This window comes from Manis javanica, chromosome 4 (assembly GCF_040802235.1).
Source record: "Manis javanica isolate MJ-LG chromosome 4, MJ_LKY, whole genome shotgun sequence".
NCBI classification, from domain to species: domain Eukaryota; kingdom Metazoa; phylum Chordata; class Mammalia; order Pholidota; family Manidae; genus Manis; species Manis javanica.
In genome coordinates, this window is record NC_133159.1 from 68370745 (window position 1) to 68387936 (window position 17192).

The 17192-nt window shown below is 35.7% G+C and overlaps 1 non-coding gene across 1 annotated transcript; it reads left to right on the plus strand.

The window, feature by feature from the left end:
* Nucleotides 1-6526: 6526 nt before the first annotated feature.
* Nucleotides 6527-6690, plus strand: LOC118971364 (U1 spliceosomal RNA). Its single transcript, XR_005059774.1, has one exon. It is a non-coding gene; the product is annotated as a U1 spliceosomal RNA (small nuclear RNA).
* Nucleotides 6691-17192: the final 10502 nt, after the last annotated feature.

Sequence of the window (17192 nt, forward strand, 5' to 3'; positions counted from 1 at the left end):
ACACAACTGTGCAAAAATTTTACACATTTTAATGCTCTTCAGAAGCTATCTATAAGAAAGGAAATTGTGAATGTGCAAAGTGGTATACAGAAAGAGTGATTAAAAGGAAAAGCAAGTTTATATTTGTAGTAGTAGTAGAGGGTACCATTGTTTTTGATTTGTTATGTGTTTTAATCTGGCATGCTATTTCACCCATCATGACACACATCAATACCTTCTTTATGTCTGGCTATTACCACTCATTTAAAAATCTATTTTACATGATTCTTTCAGCCAAAAATGGACCATAATGACACAGAATACAACGTGTGCTTCATAAATTCTGTAAGAATCAATACTTTGGCTGGAAATTTGTCAGTCTCTCCGAGTTATGCATCATTAAACTTTACTGTTATTACAGTGGACTCTTCTTCAAAGTTCAGTACCTAAGCTCATATTGGAGAAACGCCTTTAGAGCCTGGAAAAAGCTAAAGAAGGAAAAGCTGCTTGCAATGGGATATGTATACCTTCGGATGATGCTTAATTTGCAAAATGCAAATAGAACAAAAGCTATTTTGCTTACGTATGGATAGGTATTTATAAAATTCAGGTTACATTTATCTAAAGGTCACACAGATGATATCCAAACAGGTTTGGAGAATATGAAAAATATTCGTCTACTCGTCAGATCCCCCCTTTCTTTAATAGTCTACCAATTAAAGCATATAATTCAGAAGCAGATGACGGGGGTTCTCTCCCATTTTGCACAGCTCCCTGGAGTGACTTGTAAAGAGAACACCCTGGTGCCTTTTGTTTTGCCCTGCAAGAGGCCCTTGGTATTCGTCATAATGACAGGTCTGTGTAGACACCTTCTTTTCAGCCACACCTATAGCAATTCTAGTTATAATCATGTCACCTGCCTCCAGAGCATCAGAAACAAATCAACTGTTGGTGGAGTTCCCTTTGTGAGCTGTCTCTTGCTTGCCTCTCTACTTTCATCAGCCAGTATCTCACTATTCTTCTAATTTTAATGAAATCTTTAAAGTTCCCGGAACAGATGGAGCTCTTGGTGAGTCTGAAGCCGTGGCACCCATAGTTCCTTCTCCTCTTAACTATGATGTTCTTTATGATCTCAGAATCTGGGTCATCTTCTCTGGGAAGTCCTCCCTCATCACCTTAGGTTGAGTTCAGTACCCCTCTGTTCTGGTGAGCACCCCTATATTGCCCTACACTGTATTTTTATTTAATGAAATCACCTGTTTATTGTCTGGCTTCTCTACAATGACAATTTTGTAGAACTGGGTTTTATTTGCCTTTGTCCTCCCTCGCCCAGTGCCTGATACCCTAGCAGGTGCTCAAAAATCAGCAGTGAGTAAATGAGTGAAATCTTCCATGCGCAAAGTAGAAGGGTAAACACTAAAAATCTCAAAAAGGTATAAAACTTAACCCCTGTTCTTGATGTGCTAATAATAGAGTAGGGAAAACAGAGCATAGACATAAGATTTTTTTAAAAAAGAAAATGAAAAGGAACTAAAAAAAACAAATAAGAAAATATTTTCAACAGCTACAAAAAGTTATTATTTTCTTTGCAATAATACCCTAAAAAGATTATTTCCCAAATTACTCATTTATAGACTACATGAAAAAGTAAAAAAATGACCATTTGAAAGAACAAATTATATGAAGCCATAGCACCTGTCAATAACATGTTTTTACTTATTCTTGTGGTTGAAATATCTCACCACTGGTTTGTTGATAATGCCTTGAGGGCCATATTGCTACATGGGAGAGTCAGAAGTGCAAAGATTCCTTTATGCTCATTCCTTTACCCAGCCTTGAAGTTCCAGATGTATTTCCAAGTTTGGCCTAAGTTCTCAAAATTTGTTCTTGGTTGGGGGTAGCGGGGGCCACAGGAGCTGATTCTCACTTACCAAATGTGTTAATATTATAAAGGACTTATAATAGTACCTGGCACCTGCTTAACTTTCAGTATGTTTTTCATGCTTATTTCATACCCGCCAATATGTTCAAATTACCTTTTCAAAAGCACTATATTTAAGCCTAAAAGCAAATATGCATGGAGAAGAAAAATGATATAATGAACCTTGCAGCAAATTCTGGGACTATTTTCATGCATTTGAAATTATAGTTCAGAGCTCAGTCATTTGAATTGTCTGCTAAACAACAGTAGCCATGCCTGGGCTGGGTAGGTGCAAGCTAGTTGGGATCGGGCACAGGTAGAATCTTCACTAGTGCATTGTTCTGGCTGTGTGTGTGCTCTCTCTTCCTTCCATAATCTTCACCTCCTCCTGGAGGTGGGAGTTGGCCATCCTCCCACCAGATGCTGAGAGGCAGCCTGACATGATGGGTTTGGAAAAATTCCTGACTTTGAATCTGGCCCCAGCATTGCCTCCTCAAACCTCCTTTTCTCTATTTGTGAAGATGAAATTAATAACCAGTCATACTTTGAAATCTCTTGAGGATGAGTGCTAATTAATATCAAAGTAATGGCATAGGTATGCTCTGATCTTGATGCGAGAAAAAACTCTTCTAAGTAGGTAACTGATTAATGTCAGCCATAGTGCATATAAATACTATGAAGACTTGCTATCACATACAGTTCAGCGGTGCTCTGTACATCACAGTATATGGTCTGTGCCCTGTAGTCTATAGTCCATATTTTTAAAATATGACTACCATACAGCTTTGCACTTGTTTAGAATCCAACATGTATTTTTTAACTGAATAGAACTGATGACAATAAAAGATGCTCCCAAAAGAATGGTAGTAATACACTCCTAAAACTTTCATGTCTCATTACTATTCAAACAATAATTTTTAACATTGCTGAGTTATCTGAGTTCATATGGGAAGATTTTTTAAAAGTCTACCAATAAACCCCAAAGGTCTTGTAGAAAAGAAATGAGTTTCCTGACCTACTCTGGGTACTTTTCATCCCTATGGAGCGATATTTTATTTTCTGTTGTTTGGCTCATGTAGGCACATCATGCCAGGTTGTGCAGCTCACAAGGGCTTCACATCTATGGAGCATTATTTACATCTAAACACATTTAGTATTTTGATTTTCATATTTATTCTACCTTCAGGCCTGCAAATAGATTTGTATATTAATTATGACAATTTTGAGCAATGACAGTTAAATATCATGCTCTTAAAAGATCAAAATATTATGGTAATTTTCTGACAAAAGATAGTAAAGTGCCTTGAGGAAGAGACACTTTTTTTCCAAATCACACAAAGACACCATAGAGGCTCGCAGCTGCCCTATCTCCATAATGCCTCACAGTGCTGAGAAGGCAGTAGGATGGTAATAAATACTTGGTGAGTGAACAACTGCATAAACAAATAATTTCAAAGAATATAGGTGTTGTAAAGGATGATAACAATAGAAGGCAGTATTGTGAATAGTCAAGAACGCAGACTCTGGAGTCAAAAACAACTGAGTTCAAGTTCTAGTTCTATGGCTAAATGTCCATGTACCTTGGATGAGCCGATGTAACCATTCTGCGTTTTATTTTCATCATTTTTAAAATGGAAAAATAATAGCATTGATTTTACAGGGTTTCTAGGAGGACTAAGTGAGTTAACACACATAAAACACTCCATGCTGTGTCCTGTTCAAAAGAGGTCTAGAGAATCAGTCTCTAGTCTGTGTCCAATAAACTATAGTCTCTCTCTTTTTTTAATGTGCCTAACACATTGTTTCGCAAATTTTAGGAATTCAACACATTTCTGGATTGAAGAGAAATGAGGAGAATAAGAAAATTGTGGAAATACACTCCTAAAACTTTACAATTTTGTTTATAAATGAAGGCAAGTGGTCAGTAAACGCCTTGGCAATGAAGGTGACTGTGGTGAGAAAGGAGGAAGCCGGTGGGAGGAGGGGGTCACCGTGGCTTACAGTCCCTAGGTGATCTGTCGTACCACCCCATTTCCCGTACACATTATACTGACATGTTTCCCTTCACCCCCCTTTGCTGCCTCTCTTCCAGCCATGTTTATCTTCTTGCTGTTCTTTCAAGGTACCAGCACACTCTTGCCTCAGGGCTTCCATTGAAGTTATTCCCTTTACTTTTTCTTCAGATATTTGTTGGAATATCTATTTTTCTCCAAGTCTTTGCTCAAATGTCACTTGCTCAATAAGCACTACCTACATTTGCCCTATATACTGCCACCTGCCTATATAATACCCTATATAATGCCACCTGCCTCATCCTTACCCTCACCCTGCCTACACGCACACACACACGCACACACACACACACACACACACACACACACACACACATACATACACACATCAATTTCCCTTACCCTGCTCTACTGTCCTTTATCTTGGGACATACCACTTTCTAACATAATATGTCATATTTATAGCCTATTATATTTTTTATTTACTCTCTCCCTTCCACCAAGTGCTTTTCCCCACTGCTAGGTTTCTCCAACTAGGGTGAGTTTTTTTGTTGGCTTTATTTGTTGATATAACCCAAGGACTTGGAATCATACCTAACCCACCATAAGTGCTAAGGAAATATAAGTTGTAAGATTTTTCGTTTTTTAAATCCTTCTCTCTCTTGCCATTTTTTTCCTGTTTAAATCCAATAAAAATTTTCATTTTGCATTGATATTATTTTGGCCGTAGGATTTCTATGAAACAATTAACATTCTCTATCTTGGCCTATTTCTAATATGAGCAAAGATCATAAAAAGCTTAGAAGAGCAAGGTGTTATCTTGTTTTATTTCATTATGATCAGCCAAATTTCACGCCTTTCTGAGAAAATCATGAAATATTGAAGTTTGCATCACTTACATTAAAAAAACTCCTGATTCAAATCTTTCTTGGAAACGGTAAATATTTTAAAAATAATTTTTAAGAAATAAGAACAAGTGCACAAGTGGCTTTCCAAGAACCTGATCAACATTCACAATCACCTACATGCATTTCTGATTGTAAAGAAAAAGTGCAATTAATAAATCATGAGTAGAGGATGGGGAAAATATGAGTAGGGGGGGATATATTCCATATGTAAATTCTCAAGTGTGTGCGTGTGTGTGTGTGTGTGTGTGCATGTGTGTGTATATATACACCACTCCACCCATATATTTTCATTTAAAGACTAGAAAATAATTACACCCAGACTGTATATGCTTAATATGCTAAATACTAGCAAAGATTGAGAAATTAACACTTTTTTAGAATGCAAACTTTTTTCTATATCTACATTTAAGCTTTTTCTTATGCCCAACAAATGTAAATTTTATTTCTTTCTACCTAGCTTCAAGTATTAAATTACACATTATCAACTGGAAAATATGATTTATGTAGAGACTTTGTTTGCTGCTATTTCCTAGTAGATATTTCTATTAAGATTTTAGCAAATTTAATTTAAATTTTTTGTAAACTATGAATTTTTCAGTTTAAAAAAGTCTGATACCAACATTCTTTAAACATCAGAAAATTCATATCTTCATACTCACTGTCTGTGTAGTAAATTCTTCAGAGAATTGCTTTTCCTATTTGGGCTTAATTATTTAATTTCTAAATCCAAATGATCAGTGGCTCTTTTATTATGAAAGAAAAATTAATTATTTCGTTATTGCTATTTCTAGAGTATGTCATACAAATCTGTAATTCAGGAAAGCATTTCATTCATTCATTCATTCACCTATTTAATAAATATTTCAAAATCCTTTACTACAAAAGCAAAGCTTGACTTTTCTACTCTAATTTGCAGAAAATCTTTGTTGAGCAGATGCCACATTGCATGCGGTGCTATGATCTGTTGTATTTAGCTGTCAGTATCTATAAACATTTCTCAGTATGACCTATGAAAGGTAAACTCTTTACAATATTTTCTGAAATTATCTCTTCAGAAATGTGACAGAGGAAATGGGCTAATGTCACCCATAGGACTTGAGAAGCATCTAATGAAAATCATTGTAACTCGGCATCTATTTTAAGACATTACACATCAGTTATTATCATGCACTTAGATTATTTTTGCGCCTTATGAGATGTTTTAGAATGGCTTTATTGCTGTTTCTTGATATCCTCCTGGTGTCAGTTCACTATTATTTCCATTTTTAATGGGAATTCTCTGATTATTTAGGGATTAGGACAGTATCATTTAGGGTTTATTACCAACATGTTTTGTTAGAAAGCATTACTTAAAAGAGGAAAAAAGAGAAGTGATAAAGAAAAACTCAATTTATACAACTTGACTTACTTTGTCTTATTAATGACATGCATGACATAAATGGCACTATTTTATACATGCTTTCAGAACTTACAATGTAGACAGAAATACAACAGAATTTTACAGTATAAATTCTATTTTTTTTTACAATTAGGAAACTAAGACTTAACTAGAAAATAAAATTCAATTCTCCTAACTCTGATGCTAATATTTCCTGTTTCTTCATCCTACCAGGAGAAGCTTAATCTCAAAAGATGAACATCTACCAAATTTTTTCTTCCTGTTCTGTGTATTTGCATATGCAAAAAAAATTAGTTATACCCCCCCCATACTTACCTGGCAGGGGAAATACCATGATCACAAAGGTGGTTTTCCCAGGGCGAGGCTTACCCATTGCACTCCGGATGTGCTGACCCCTGTGGTTTCCCCAAATGTGGGAAACTCGGCTATGTCATTTCTGGTAGTGAGGGACTGCGTTCGTGCTTTCCCCTGTAAAAAAAAGAAAAAAAAAAGTTATACCGAAATATACATAGCTATAATACAGAAATCAGAATTTACTGTATGAGAAATAATATAGTTTCTCAATACAACACTCCCTAATCTGAATCTCTCTTGTCAGTACGCAATATCAAAATAAGGGAAGAAGTCACCCATCCCTTTTGTGTGTTCCCAAGGTTCCACCTATCCAAAAGAATGGCTTATATTTGTTCAATGATATTTACAAAATGCTACTGATTGTGTATTAATTCTTCCTTAGGAATAAGAATGTTAAGAATGCAAAACCCAAATCGGTAGATGTGGTTAATAAGTTTAAATTCAAATTAAGGAATAATTATTATAAAAATAGGTAACATTTTCTGAGAGCCTACTAGATGCTAAACATGTTTGTTTATTTTTCATGATCTCCCTTAAAAAAAAAAAACCTATGAGGTCGGTGGTACAGATGGATTGTTGTACAGATGAGGAAAGGGAGGATCAGAGATATTTAATAACTTCCTTAGTGTTTTAGAGCTAGTAAATAGCAAATCTAGAAACAGCCCAGATGTTTCTAATCTCAAAGCAATGATCTTAAGCACTATGTGGTTTTCATAGTCACTGACACAAATCCTTTCAAAATTAAGTCTGATGGGAAGGCCACTGTGTACATAAGGGTTAGGAAAAAGAAAATCTGTTAAAATCAATGTATTAGTTATATTTTGCTGTGTAACAAATTATACCCAAAACTTAGAAGTTTAAGGCAACACATATTTTAGGTCACCATTTCTGTGGGTCAGGAATTTGGGCACAGCTTACCTAGGGCCTCTAGATCAAGTCTGACAAGACTGCATTCCTGGTGACTCCCCAGCTGCGGTCACAGAATTAAGACTGGAGGAGAATCCAGCCCAAGCTCACGCAAATGGTTGTTGACAAGATTCAGTTCCCTGTGGGTTGCTGGACTAAAGGCTTTATTTCCTCACTAGCTGTAGGCTGGAGCCTCCCTCAGTTTCCCACACACGGGCTTCTCCACAGGGCAGCCTGGAGGATGGCAGCGAGCTTCCATCCGGATGAACAAGTAAGAGAGCAACAGGGGGTGGGCAAGACAGGAGCCAGTGTCTTTTTGTGACCTAATGTCAGAGGTGACACACCATTTCATTTGCCATATTTTTTTATTCATAAGAAGCAAGTTACTAGCTCCACCACATACTCTAGGGGAGGGGATTTTTACAAAGATACCAGAAGGGGGTCACTGGCAGCCATCTTAGAAGCTGCCCGCCACAGTAAAGAAAGTATTCTCCCAGGACATTGAGAACTGAAGGCTCAGGTGACTGCTCTTTATCTGGCTCTAGCAAAACCCTGAAGCAAATTCCTTCAGTAGCCTCCATCCTAATGCAGGCAGAATTTAACATTATGCAGAGTGAAGCATGACAACCTCCAACATAGCCTGAGAAATAGTAATTCTTCCTAGGAGTCACATAGATCAAAATCCATTTATTTTCGGAACTTGATCTTCATTTGAAATATCAGAAAAGTAAAATGGTAGATGTAAGTAGCCCATTTTTTTTTGTATGATATAAAGCAAGAGAGCTTCTGGAATCTTCTAAACATGTTTAAAGATACATCTCAAAGACACCAGCTGTTTGAAAGCAGGCAACTTCTTTACCTATCAGAGCCCGGGTTTCCTGACTGTGGTTCAAGGACAGACTGACTCTCACAGTGCTGCTATGGAGATTAAGTAAGACTTTCCATCCAAGAGTATTTTATTAAATGAAAAGTGCAACATATAAATACAAATTTTGTCAGTACTGCCCTTAGCTACAGGATTAAGAGCAACTGCTTAACATACTGTTTAACTATCTTATTACAGCAATAAATATCTTTGGAATATGGATAATAAGTGGGATATGTTTTTGCAGCATTCACAGTACCATTAGTAACCACATTTGCTGTTGATTTACTAAAGTGAAAAAAAAAATCCTAGTCAGTTTTGTTTCAAAGAAGCACTTGTGTTTTTTTAGCACTTGCTTGCCCTAACTGCACTGCGGAGATTTCCAGGCAGTGCATGTGCTTTCTACAGTATTGAAATAATGTGGCAGCATGTACTTCCTTCAGCCGTTTCCTTTCATTCCACACTGCCCCCAGTTATAATGTTCCTGTTGTGTGTATCTTTGATTTGAGAGAAAACATTTTCCCATTTCCATTTCATGTAAGAACTACACGGAGTTTAGGTCCATGACGGACCAGACGAGTACATTAGCCTTTCTTCTTTAGTGGCCCAGATTGAAATCTCATCTAATGTTTTCCCATTAGAAATGAGATGGCAAGATATTTTCTGGGAAGTGATTTAGGTATACTAAAACAATCTATAAGGATCTATTGATTAGAAGTAGACTTGACTCAAACTTGATTTGTGTCAAGTGAAGTACCTTGGGAGATGATGTGATTGACAGGCAATGCAGAATAGATTTGGGGCTGGAACAATTGAGTTATTGCAGCTCTATATGGGGTACCTGGGCAAAGTACTCTATGGAGAGCAAAAATTGAGAAAGAAAAATAAAAAATCTAGAGTAATGAAATACTGCACGGTTTGTGGTTTTGGTAATATACATAAATTCAAACAAGCAAACAAACAACAAAAAATATTTTACACACAGAGAGAGGAAGAAGGGAAATCCAGGGTATTTCTATGAACTTTGAAAATATTCCTATTCACACAATATGTATTGGTTGCTGTTAGGTTATTTCTAATTTTGTCAATTATAATTTTAAAATAACCTGCAGCAGATAACATTGACATTACCTCTTTACTGGTATCAAGCAAACAAAAACATTGAATCTAAATGTCCTGCATAATCTTGTAATACCTCATGGTAGAGACTAGTAAGGATAAAATAATGATTTACATAATAAGTCAAACCCCATCTAATTTTGAAAATGCAAGAATCTGTTGAAAATTTTGCATTTGTTATACCCTTTTAAACTCCACAAATTTACTTGAACTCAAATGATCATGTCAGTAATATTTAAAACAATATGATATTAAGCATATTCAGGCATATTTTGCCTGAGACAAGGTTGAAACAAATATTTCACTTTTTCATATAATAAGGAAATTATGATATGATAGCATTTTATTTATTCTGAAAATAATTCTTGATACTTGTTTGAAGAAATTTGAAACTACTCATGGTATTGAAGCAAGGAAGAAATTCAGTTATGTTAACAAATAACAAATTTGAAACAACTAGATTTAAATTAAATTTTATCTGAGCAACACAGCTTTTTGCAAAACTTTTAAATGAATAATGCTTGTATATGCAAAATACTTCCAAGGGCAGACATTCTCTAGAAAACTTAACTCTATGGCACCTAAAAATAACACAAAGAGTGATCTTTTTAGACATTATCAGTATGGCAATAAGAGAGGCAGGAGCTAGAAATTAAGATAATTGTGGAATATGCTGTTCTTTTTGAAAATCTGGTAGTAAACTATCTAGTCCTGCACTGTTCATTAGGGTAGCCACTAGCAACATGTGTCTATTTAAACTGCAACAAACTTTTTAAAGTAAAATTAAAAATTCAGTACCTCAGTTACACTGGCCACATTCCAAGTGTTCAATAGTAACATGGTAGCTACCATTTTGCACAGCTCAGGTAAAGCACATTTCTGTCATCACATGAAGTTCTATTGAACAGCATTAAATTCTACCCACCACTTGTCACGCTCCTGTGTATGGTCTAAGTCATGGGTGGAATCAAGACACATAAAGCACTTGATATTCTGTCCGTCCCAAATACTGATAAGTAGATAGCATTTCTCTTTCTCTTTAAAAGTTAATGAACACAAAATATTTCATGGCCTAAGGTGTTCCATTAAACTATGGATGTTGTGACAAAATGAGGGTTGGAAATACATATTGGGTTCAATGAAGCACTAAAATATGCCTATCAACTCTCCATTTGTCCTCTGTGTTTGGAAAGAAGTTAATGGAAAAGAGAATATTTGTTAGAGTACTTTTTACACTAATGAAACAATATTATGAAAGGAACTTCTTAATGTGTATAGAGATTAGAATGTCATTGGAACCAAATACCTGATAGAGTGGAATGGGCCTCACATTACTGGGAAAAAAGATTTTTCTCCCCAGTTCCAATATTTTGTTCTTACAAGACCTAAACTGAATGTGTTTAAATGTTCCAAGTCATCAATAATAAGATAAATCTTAGTATGTTTTGTATCTGAGAACTTGCTATCTGCGGATCTCAAAATAATATATTGCCTTGCTGTAAAACATTTTTTTTAAAGTCAGCCTGCCCAAATTTTCACTACTTTTTGCTGCTGGTCATGGTGCTAAGTGAAATAGAATGGCTTCTCAAAGAAAATTGAGAATTCTGAAACCTCAAATTTAACCATTAATATGATAACTTAAATAGAAGGCAGATTTTCTCTAAGAAAAATACAGTGGTGTTTTCCACTCTAAAAAAAGAAAAGCTGAAGCAATGGCAGCTGAAGCAATGGCTTTCCTTCCATGTAATGTATTTCCAGAAACAGGGATCATTGTATCTGAACTCTCTTGACCTTAGCCTGTTCTCTTTTGCTAAAGTCATTAAAATGATTAGAACCTCAAGGAGGGTTACGCTGTTACATTCTTTTTCTCTTTTTAACTTTCTATGAAATGAATCAAACCACTTTAAATCCTGCACACATCCTATTAATCCCGTCTAGCTCTTCTGTCTGTCTGGATGAATTTCTTCAGCAGATTCCTAGAATATGCGTTAAAAAACGTAAATCACTGGATTAAACTTGTAGAGAATGATGAAAGCTAAATTCGTGTATATACATGTGGTGGGACAAATGGACCCTTTTTTTATTTAACCTGAATGAAAGCAATAAATTTGAAACAGGTTTAACTGATGATATTGGTAATCCACAACAGACTTCATAAGTGTTTTTGAATGAACATTGGTTTTGTTCAATAATCCCTTGGATTAAAGAAGGGTTAGATAACTCAAACAATCTGCAAAGAATCATATTATTATGCTATTTATCTTTTGTTTTTACCAAAAAAAAAAGCATGGTGTAGGCTTTAACAAATTAGAACAAAAATTACATTGATCATTTCTTTTTTTTAAATTTGTGGTTGGGGTTAGAGTGTATAGTTTTACCTATGTTCTTGGGTAACAGCCTGTTTTTAATTCTCTATTATTTAGATGTACTATGATTAAGTAACAATATGTATCTTATTTTCATGTTTATTGACAATACCCTCTTCTCCTAATGAGTTGTTAACTCATCTACCCATTCACTTTTGGAGTCCTTAGTTGTATAAACTCTATAATGTAGAACAAAAGTCCTTTAAAATTCTGCTATGTATTAACTTAGTTATCCAAAAAAGGAGGTTTGAAAGAATTCTTAGGTGGGTACTTGGAGTCAGTTATAATAATTAAAGCAAATAACTTTTAACATTTATTTAGCAATTATTACATGCCAGGAAGTCTTTTCATTGAATACCTCATTGAATTCCTCACAATTCTATGAAACAGTGGCAATTAGATTCCTATTTTTGTAGTTGAGAAAACTAACACAGTGAAGTACTCTGCCCAAAGTCACACATCCAGCAAGTGGTAGGCCTGGGGTTCAACACAAATTACATGACGACAGGACCCACATACTCATACACCATATTAATTATCTATTGCTGCATAACAGATTACCCTAAAATTAGTGGCTTTAAACAGAAAGTATTTACTATCTCATAAATTCTGGAAGTCAGTAATTCAGGAGTGACTTAGTTGGGTGACTCTGGCTCCAGGTTTCGTAGGAAGTTGTCATCAAGATGTCAAGCAGGAGCTGCAGTCATTCAAAAGCTTGACGGGGCTTGAGAGTGTGTTTCTCAGATGGCTCACGCACAGGGGTGCTGAGGGGATGCTTCAGCTCTTCTTCAGCTCTTGGCAGATGGCTCAGTTCCTTGTCACATGCTCTTTCCCAAAGAGCTGCTTGAGTGTTTTCTTGACATAGTTGCTGATTATTTCAAAACAAGGCAGAAATTATGATGTCTTTTCTAACCTAGACTCAGAAGTCACATTTCATAATTTCAGCAATATCCTACTGATTATTCTGTGGAGGATGAAACTATACAAGGAAGTGGATCCAAGGAATAGATCATCTTGGAGCCTGCCTCCAGTGTCCTCTAACTTTTACTACCTCCTGAGAGAAGCTCTGTGATCCCAGCCTAGAAGGGGTTACTACAGAACTTGGACATTCCAATTTTTCAAATCTATAGCTATAGATATTGAACAAAAGAACAGTATGGAAATGGAATTCCAATGGCTATCATTTTGATGTCTAATGAGGAGGATATTATTTTATTGGATAAGATTTTCCAAAATAAGATTCACATCATATTCAAATACAGGACTAAAATTATATCCAAAAGGAGATGTTGAATGACTTTTAGTGGCCCATCATTTCGCTTTCACCCAAACTACCATTTTGTTCTAACCCAGATTACCAAGGGCTATCTGTACTCCTGCTATGAAGGGACAGATAGTAAATACTTTCAACTGTGTAGGCCATACAGTCCCTGTTGCAACTATTCACCTTTGCTGTTGGTGCATGAAAGCAGTCATAAACAATCTGAAAGTGAACAGGTGTATCTGTGTTCCAATAAAACTTTATTTTCAAAAACATGTGGTAGGTTGGATTTAGCCCACAGGGCATAGTTTATCAACCCTTGGTAAAAGCCATTCTTTAAGTGGACTTTTGAACAGTTATTGCTTTGATTTAAGGTAACTAAAATTATCTTCAGTTTCTTGTGACAGAGTCATATTGAGTAGTTTTGCCCTGGACCATGAAATATTGTACAATATTAGGAAAGCTGGCAGCATTGTCAAGATAGAGAAGATGAACCTCTGTCAAAACAGAGCAAAATAGATAAGACAAACAATTCATACATGAAATCACTGCTCTAAAAATATCAAGTCATTCTGCAGTATAAACTGATTTAAGGGGGATGAAATTATGATAATTCTTAATTCTGTTGATATCTGTCTGATGAATATTTCATATTTTTGGCTGACCTTGAATTGTCTAGACTTTATGCACTCTGGCCAGCATAGAATAGGCACTTAATAAATAAGTATTTGTTGAATGAATTAAACATCTTGCCTCTTTTACTTCTATACCACCCAGGCCTTCACTGCCTTTCCTTGCCTCTTCAATAACTTTGTCAGAGCATATTATGATATATGAAGTTCACGGTGAGTTTTGCTTTTAAGAAATCATTCCAAAAAAAGTAACAGGCAGGTAAGAAATAGCTGTTGGAAGATGACTGAAGATATAAAAGCTTAAAAATAAATTGGAAAATTATGGAATAGAAAGAGCATTGACTTCAAACAGACTGCCTAACAGGAGCAATGAGGCATCAGGCAACAGAGTAATTGGTGAGGAATTTACTGGCCTCTGACGAAGCTACTAAAGGCCAACTTAGTAATTCTCATTTTCACTTCTGTTGTTTTCACTTTGAGGCCAATAGGGATTTTTTTGAAACCCACTTCTAATATTGTTGTATCTACAGCTTAAAAAGATGTCTACTACATCTTGTCTACTACAGTTTTCATTCATTCATTCAAATATTTATTGAGTGCTTACAATGTACCAAGCACTATGTACGTTCTCAGAGATACAATGGAAAACAAAACATGGACCCTGACATTAACGTATTTAGAGGCTGATGGGGATACAGACAAGCAGCAGACATAGGAAAAAATGAACATCATAAGGTGTAAGGTTCATATCGACTAGAACTGCACATTAAACAGATGTATTGAACTTTAATATTCTGGTTCCCAAAACAATATCTACTGTGCTCTTCAGCTATTTCTACTTTTTAAAACAAAAGCAACAACAAAATCATAAACACTAACACTGGAATACACTGCTTTATAACTGTTCCAAAAAACTATTATTAATAGTGTTTTTTAATTCAAATATAGTTGATATACAATCTTACATATGTTTCAAACATACAACACAGTGGTTCAACAGTTATCCATATTATTAAATCCTTAACCCAACTAGTGCAGTTACTATCTGTCAATGTAGAAAGATGCTGCAGAATCATAGGCTATATTCTTCATGATGTACTACCTTCCTTGTGACCACCTTATATTAGAATTGAGAATTTTTGTGCCCTTTTATCCCCCTTGCCCTCCCCACCCACCCACCCCAATCCCTCCCCATAGTAACTTCTCAATGTCTATGAGTCTACTGCTATTTTGTTGACTTTGTTTTGTTTTGTTTTTAGGTTCCACAAATAAGTGAAATTATATGGTATTTGTCTTTCTCCACCTGGCTTATTTCATTAACATAATACCTTCTAGGTCCATCCATGATGTTACAAATGGCAGGATTTCTTTTTTTATGGCTAAATAATATTCCATTATATATACATTCCACATCCTTTTTGTCTATTCAGTACTGATGGACACTTTATTTGCTTCGTGTCTTGGCTATTGCAAATAATGTGGCAATAAGCATAGTGGTACATGTAACTTTTTGAATCAGGGATTTTGTTTCATATGGGTAAATTCCTAGAAGTGGAATTAATTACTGGGTCATATGGTGTTTCTATTTTTAGTTTTTCATTAATAGTTGTTTTAAAGGAGGAAAAGTTTCATAGCCAAAATTTTTGTAAAATGCTGGGTTCAACATAAACAGTTTCTGGGTTTTTTTTTTCCACTGCAGGATTTCTTAGTGCCTATAATGGTAATAAACATTGTGACTCACCCAAAGGGCAAATATGGTTTGGTTTCTTGAAATGTATTTGATTGAGGGCATGGTTTTCTCAGGAAGCATCAGTTAATATTTACTAGGACATAGCTGTTTCTTAAAACACACTTTGAGAAACACTAGTATGTGCAATTTCACGTTTTAATCATATTATACTTGTTATATCCTAGAAGTGAAATAGTAAATAAATCCTTTTGTTCAGCCACAGAGGGTTTTTGCAAATCTCTCTTGTTTTGCATCTTTCAAATCCAGAATTTGGTTGCTTTGCTCTTTTTAAAAGAAACATTTGCCCACGGTCATTAAAGACCATCAGGTTTCACTGGTCCTCAGCTGACTATGTGACAGTACTGAGGGGAGCCCAGCGAGGTGGCAGAGGTACCTGAGGTCTCAGTCTGCAGAGGACAGCCACAGGATATGCAGGGAAGCTGACCGATGGTAGGACTCTGTGTCTCCAGCTCAGCATTCCTTTTTCTTTCCATTGCTCCAACTTTTCTCTCTCTATTTCTTTATGACCCTTTTTTTCCCTTTCCTACTCTACTTCCTCTCCCTTTCACTCACTTCCTTTACCAATGACTTAGGTCTGTCCATGGCCCTCAAAGGCTTAAATTTAATCCTTTTAATGGCCACATAGCAACAGTATTTCAGCAATATTTTATAATTCATGTGTGGGAATGGAAATAATGAAGCACACAGCTCCTCCATAGCAGTCGAAGGGAGAAAGAAGCTCTCATCATTGGCACAAACTGGTATCTGGTTTCCCAGTCTCCTCTCTACTGGTTCCATTGGTACTGGTTCAATAATGCACAAAGCAGTTTTGGAAGATAAGACCACACCATCTTTGTGCACCTGTGTAGGGGAACTACTTTTTTAGATAGGATTTGACCTACAATTTTTGCCTCCAAATCAGGCACCTTATATTGAGCTTCTCATATTGTAAAGTGCTCACTCAAATTTTGAACAATAATGTTCTGTTTGAAGAAGACACATAGCCTTAAAAAACTCAAACAACAGTAGTTTCTAATTGTTAGAGAAATCTCTAAACTGATAAAAACAGAAGACAAAAAAAGTTAACACAGACAATAATTATTTCTGGAGAGTCTTGCTTCATAATTGCAAGTGCTAGGTAATGTAAACAAGACTTTATTCAGATTACTTTAAAAAGTAATATACTAAGTTATTACAAAACAGAAATCAAACACGTACCTACAAAAAAGTTTTTTAAAAGGTGGTAGAACTTTTAAAAGAAGGCTCTGGGAATAGGCTAAAGCAGGGAAATCATCTGACATGCAGTGAATATTTATAGAGGTGGGGGGTTGGGGCATAGGGGTATGAAAACAAAAATGATTTAAGCTAAAGAAGGAAAATCAGAGATTGGTGACTGACCAAAGGAAGCACCTGCTTTCCGGAAATTAAAATCATGTATTAGGCAGCTCTGACTTAATTGCTAAATGGGGTGAAGCCCAGTCTCTAATGTAAAAGGGTCCCAAATTATAATTGGGCATCATGGATTAAAATTCAATACCTGAAAATTTCCCTAGAAATGAATAGGCAATGGGAACAGACTGCAGAGCCTAGCACAATATGCTTCCCGCAGCTGACACTGGCAGGTCACTTTATTTGGCACCAAATAAAGTTCCCAAGTGGTCTTTAAGGGCATTCAGCTGCTGAGTGCTTATTTCATTCATCCCTTATTGTGCTGCCAGTAGCAGATCCAAAGAAGTAGCAT